This window comes from Macaca mulatta, chromosome 5, assembly GCF_049350105.2.
Source record: "Macaca mulatta isolate MMU2019108-1 chromosome 5, T2T-MMU8v2.0, whole genome shotgun sequence".
Lineage (NCBI taxonomy): Eukaryota > Metazoa > Chordata > Mammalia > Primates > Cercopithecidae > Macaca > Macaca mulatta.
The window spans coordinates 3,777,215-3,783,525 of record NC_133410.1 but is presented as its reverse complement, the minus strand read 5'-3'; the positions used below and the strand labels follow the sequence as shown (position 1 = coordinate 3,783,525).

The 6,311-nt window shown below is 49.8% G+C and overlaps 1 pseudogene; it reads right to left on the bottom strand.

Annotated features, from left to right (window-relative positions):
* Window positions 1–981: 981 nt before the first annotated feature.
* LOC144341109 (uncharacterized) lies at window positions 982–5,411 on the bottom strand (annotated as a pseudogene).
* Window positions 5,412–6,311: the final 900 nt, after the last annotated feature.

Here is a 6,311-nt window from a genome sequence, read left to right as displayed (position 1 = left end):
TCCATATACAGTCATGTGCCATCTACATGTACTATATGCACGTGTATATACATGTATATATGTATGTATGCATATGCTTATGTATGTATGTGTGTGTGTATTTCCATATACAGTCATGTGCCACCTACATGTATTATATGCACGTGTATATACATGTATATATGTATGTATGCATATGCTTATGTATGGATGTGTGTGTGTGTATTTCCATATACAGTCATGTGCCACCTACATGTATTATATGCACATGTATATACATGTATATATGTATGTATGCGTATGCTTATGTATGGATGTGTGTGTGTGTGTATTTCCATATACAGTCATGTGCCACCTACATGTATTATATGCACGTGTATATACATGTATATATGTATGTATGCATATGCTTATGTATGGGGGTGTGTGTGTGTGTGTGTGTATTTCCATATACAGTCATGTGCCACATAACAGCACTTCTGTCAGGAAAAGAGAGCACATACAATGGTGGCCCCATAAGATTAGAACAGAGCAGACCTTGTACAGGTGTACTGTATTTCATCTTTCATATCGTATTTTTACTACACTCTTTCTATGTTTAGGTATGATTAGATGCACAAATACTTACCGCGTGTTACAATGGCCTGCAGCATTCAGTGCAGTACCACCCTGCCTGAGTTTGTAGCCCAGAAGCAGGAGGTCCTGCCATGCAGCCCAGGCATGTGGGAGGCGATGCGTCTGTGCCATCTGGGTTTGAGTAAGTTCACACTATGATGCTCACACAGCGACGAAATCGCCTAACAGCGCCTTGCTCAGAACCATCCCTGCAATCGGGTGATGCGTGACTGTATGTGTATATGTGTATACACAGACATGTACGTGTATACATACAACGCAAAATATTGACAGTTGGTGAATCTAACTGAGGGCATGCAAGTGGTCCTTGTCTATTCTTTCAACATGCCTGTTTGCTTGAAAATCCTCAAGGAAAGCTGGGGAAAATCATCTAAAAGAAGGCAAGAAAGGAAAGAAGTTATACACAGAATCTGCAAACAAATAGTATGCACAAAATAAAGCAGCAGCTCCAAACTTAAGTGTATCAGTAATTGCATTAAATATAAACAGACTAAGAGCTCTACTTGTGAGCCAACATTGTCGACTCTGTGTGTGTGTCTGTGCGTGTGTGTGTGATGGATTTGTCTATATGTGTTTTCTGTTTTTAAAAAGTCAACATTGGCAGAGCAAATGCAGTTACCTGGAGCTGTCCAGCAAAGGTGGCCTAGTACCCAGCATCCTCTGCATGTGGCATGTTTGGGGAGCGTTTTCTCTAAAATAACTAAGAAAACAAAACAACACATTCACCCATGGGGGATGTCTCTAGCTGTCAGGCCATGGACTTAGGGGCTGAGGCTTGGCTGACGCCCCCACCCCAGGTGGCACTGCTTGGCGCCCTCCCCAGCGAGGGTCTCCTAGCCTGGCGCACTGAGAAACCCCACCACAAAGGAGAGGGGTTCGCTGAACTGCGCTCACACACACCCCAGAGACCCAGGGGCCAGCCAGACGCCCTGTATAAGGGTGACTTGAGGGATGGGCCATCTGGCAGCCCCAGACCTTCCTGTCACTGTGCCAGGGCTCTCCTCCCTGGGGACAAGTCCAGTGGGAAGGCAGAACCACAGGACAGCTTAGGAGCCGGAGCCAGGCCAGGAGAGGGAGCAGCATCAGCCGGGTGCTCACCTCCAAACAGGGGCGGTGGGGCAGTAGGGGCGGGGGAGAGGAGACCCTCCACACTGCTGCCCCTCCACATATTCTAGGCTTCCTGGCTGTGTTGGGACTGGGATACCTTTGGTCAGGTGGCTTTGTCCTCCCCCTCCATGTCAAATGTCTGCATGTCCCTCCTCTGCACCTGCCACTACCATGTCTGTCCACCCTACCCGATCCTTACAGACCCTGGAAAAGCCTACCTCCCAAGACAGCACTCAAGGTCCAAGGTCAAAAAAAGCCAGACACCTGTGGAACGCAGCCTAGGTCTCTTCTGCCTGGAAATTCACCTGAGAGTCTGTGCCTGGAGGCGCAGGTGCACCAGGAAGTTCCATCTAGAAGTGCAGGTGCTCAAGGGATTCTCACCAGGAAGTTCACCCATAAATGCAGATGCAGCAGAATGTCTTACCTAGAAGTGCAGGTGCATCAGGAAGTGCAGATGTGCAAGGGATTCTCACCAGGAAGTGCAGATGAACCAAGAAGTCTGCACCAGGAAGTGCAGGTGCACCAGGAAGTCTGCATCTGGGAGTGCAGGTGCACCCGGAAGTCTGCATCTGGGAGTGCAGGTGCACCCGGAAGTCTGCATCTGGGAGTGCAGGTGCACCCGGAAGTCTGCATCTGGGAGTGCAGGTGCACCCGGAAGTCTGCATCTGGGAGTGCAGGTGCACCAGGAAGTCTGCATCTGGGAGTGCAGGTGCACCCGGAAGTCTGCATCTGGGAGTGCAGGTGCACCCGGAAGGCTCATCTGGGAGGGAAGGCTCATCTGGGAGTGCAGTTGTACCAGAAAGTCCCATCTGGAAGTGCAGGTGCACCAGGAAGTCTCACCTGGAAGTACAGGTGCACCAGGAAGGCTCACCTGGGAGTGCAGTTGTACCAGAAAGTCCCATCTGGAAGTGCAGGTGCACTGGAAAATCTCACCTGGGAGTGCAGGTGCACCAGGAAGTCTCATCTGGGAGTACAGGTGCACCAGGAAATCTACATGTTCCACATGAGGTGACTCCTGGGCCTGTTTTCTGATTCCGTTTCCAACTCTGCTGACATTAATCCACCACTCCAGTGTCTCTCAGCTCTAAATCCATGATTCCCTCACACTCCACCCTTCTGGCCTGGCCTGTGCCTCTTTGCCCCTGTGACAGGGAAGGGTGGCAGAGCAAGTGCTGCCCATAGGAGTCCCGGACTGGCTGGTCATGGCCACCTTGGGCCCAGGCCTCCTCCTCTTGTGAGGAGGTAGGCAGGCAGCCAGTGATGCCTGGGCCCCCTCCTGACACTGGGCCCTCCAGGAAGGCCAGCAGTGCCAGGCCTGGGAGTGGAGTATGGAAGCCTCAGAAGTTGCCTGTTCCAAGAGCATGGCAGTGGGCCAGGCTTTCTCCCCAGCCGGGAGGACCCAAGGACCCCTTGTTTCTGAGGGGCCCTTGTTTCCAAGAGGCCCTGCACTTTCTGAGGAAATTCCTTGGATTCAGGCCTCTGCCACATCTCAAATTCTCTCCCTGCTTCTGCTACAAACAGCCATGAGGTGGGGCCCACCTAGCAGCTCCCAGCTCCATGAGAGTGAGGCCATGGCCATCTCCAAAGACCACAGTGGCCTGACCAGGTGGATGTGACATCTTTACTGCCCACTGCTGAGACCTTTCTGCCTCTTGTTTCCATGCTGGGGTGTTCAGGGAAGTCCTGCCAGGCCCTGGGCCTTGGGGCAGAAGCTCCATTTTCACCAGAAGCTGAGAATGAGAGGAACGTTCAGGTAGGTGCAGAGGTGAGAACCCTGCAGGGGCTGAGCCGGCCCAGCCCAGCCAAATCCCAGCCTGGGGACCAGGGGCAAACTGTTAAACCTCGGTGTCCACAGTTATAAAGCAGCAGTGATGGCAGCTCCAGGCTCCCACACACTTAGACAGGAACATGGTGGCCTAAGTGAGGGCAGGCCGCCTGCCCAGGGCCCCCACTGCTGCGGCTGTGTTCCTTGTTGTTGCTGTTGGCAGTGTCCTATGAGAACCACCTGGGCACACACCATGGCAGGAAAGCTGGAAGTCTCATCTGGGACTCTCATGTGTGGTTCCCACCTTGGCAGAGCCATCTGGGCTATTCTGAGCACAGTTCACCCACCACCTAAGGAATGGGAAACTCCTCACATTCGACGCCTCCTTTTAAACAAGGTCCACGGCTTCCATTTTCCTATGCTATGGCAGGCCATGACCTTTACTCATGCCTCCCACACAACAAAATCAAATAAAATAAATCCTGGGTAAGATATGAACATTTCTTTAAAGTATTGATAAACTGACAAAGAAGCTTTATTCCAAGAGTCAGGTTAGAGTTCAGTAGGGACTGACAGGGCCTCCAGGAACATGACAGAAGTAAACACGGATCCCTTCTGTACCACAGGACCCCAAGCACTTTGGGAGGCTGAAGCTGGCAGATCACCTGAGATCAGGAATTGGAGACAAGCCTGACCAATGTGGTTAAACCCAGTCTCTACTAAAAATACAAAAGTCAGCCGGGCATGTAGCATGCACCTGTAGTCCCAGCAACTTGGGAGGCTGAGGCAGGAGAATTGCTTGAACCTGGGAGGCAGAGGTTGCAGTGAGCCAAGATCGCCCCATTGCACTCCAGCCTGGGTGACAGAGCGAGACTGACTCAAGAAAAAAGGAATTCAGATAATCAGATAATGGCCTTATCACACACAGAGGACGAGAAATTAAAGGACCAAAAACATGCAAAAAATAACTACGCCCACCCTGAGAAGATCTCCTAGAATGAAAATACATAACTGAAATTCAAAGGCAATGAATGCATTTAACTGCAGAGCAGACACAGCAGAGGAGAGGACGGACGAGCCTGGAGGAAGCGGAAGCTGTCCTCTATGCAGCACCGGAAGTCAGACAGAAAGTGCGGAGGAGAAGATGGGAGGAGGGGAAGCTGGCAGAAAGGGTCTGGCACACATCCACGTTGACTCCCAGAAGGAGAGAGAGGAAAATTCAGAGTAAAGTCTAGAAAGAGGGTGGCTGACCACAGGTCTGTCTGATTCTGTCAAGAATAATTCAGAAGGAGCTGCAAATAAAGTGTTTGGATTAATAAGTTTGGCAGGTTTGCAGGATACAAACCAAAATGCAAACATCTGTTGTATTGGCATATATGAGCAACAAAAAAAAAAATAGAAAATATAACTTTTTAAACAATGCTGTATTAGGGTTGGGCATGACGGCTCATACCTGTAATCCCAGCACTTTGGGAGGCCCCGGTAGACAAATCACTTGAGGTCAAGAGTTCAAGACCAGCCTGGCCAACAAAGTGAAACTCCATCTCTACTAAAAATACAAAATTAGCTGGATGTGGTGGCACACGCCTGTAGTCCTAGCTATTTGGGAGGCTGAGGCACAAGAATCACTTGAACCTAGGAGGCAGAGGTTGCAGTGAGCCGAGATCGTGCCACTGCACTCCAGCCTGGGCGACACAGTGAGACCCTGTCTCAAAAAAAACAAAAACAAAAAAGATACTGCGTTAGTTAGGATTCTCTAGAGAAACAGAACCAACAAGATGTGTGTGTATGTGCATGCCTGCATGTGCCTGTGTGTGTACGCATGTGCACGTGTGTGTGTGTGCATGTGTTTGTGTACACAGAGAGAGTACTGTTTTTTTTTTTTTTTTTTGAGACGGAGTTTCACTCTTTCACCCAGGCAGGAGTGCAGTGGTGCAACTTCGGCTCACTGCAACCTCCACCTCCCAGTTTCAAGCAATTCTCCTGCCTCAGCCTCCCAAGTAGCTAGAATTACAGGCGCCCGCCACCACGCCTAGCTAATTTTTGTATTTTTAATAGAGATGGGGTTGCACCATGTTGGCCAGGCTGGTCTCGAACTCCTGACCTCGTGATCCACCCGCCTTGGCCTCCCAAAGTGCTGGGATTACAGATGTGAGCCACCACACCCGGCCTCGATTATTGATTTTTTTAAGGAATTGGCCCACACAATTGTGGAGGCGTAGTGGGTCCAGAGTCTGCAGGGCAGGCCGACAGTCTGGAGACTCAGGGAGCAGTTGGAGTTTGAGTCCAAAGGCCACTTGCTGGCAGAATTCCCTCTTCCCTTGGGGAGGTCGGCCTGTGTTCTAGTCAGGCCTTCACCTGATTGGACGAAACCCATCCACATTATGGGGAGCCTTCTGCCCCACTGAAGGTCAGCTGATTTCAGTGTGAATCTTATCTGAAAAGCAGCCTCACAGCAACATCCTGACCAAGTACTTGGGCACTGTGGCCCAGCCAAGTTGGCATAAAATTAACCATCACAGAGACTATTACAGCAGGACAGATGGCAAGAAGCATCGAGGAATAAACCTAACAAAATACGTGCAAGATACACAGAGAAAAAATACGAAATTTTACTGCACGTCATTAACGAAGATCTAAATAAAAGGAGAAATAAAACATATTTGTTTTCAAAAAATAAACACATACATGGATTGGAAAACTCAATAATATTACAGAGATACCAGTTTTTCCCCAAAATGATTTGTAGAGCCACTACAATGCCAATCACAATCCCAAGTGGTGTGTGCATGTGTGTGTGCGCATGCATGTGCATATGCATGTG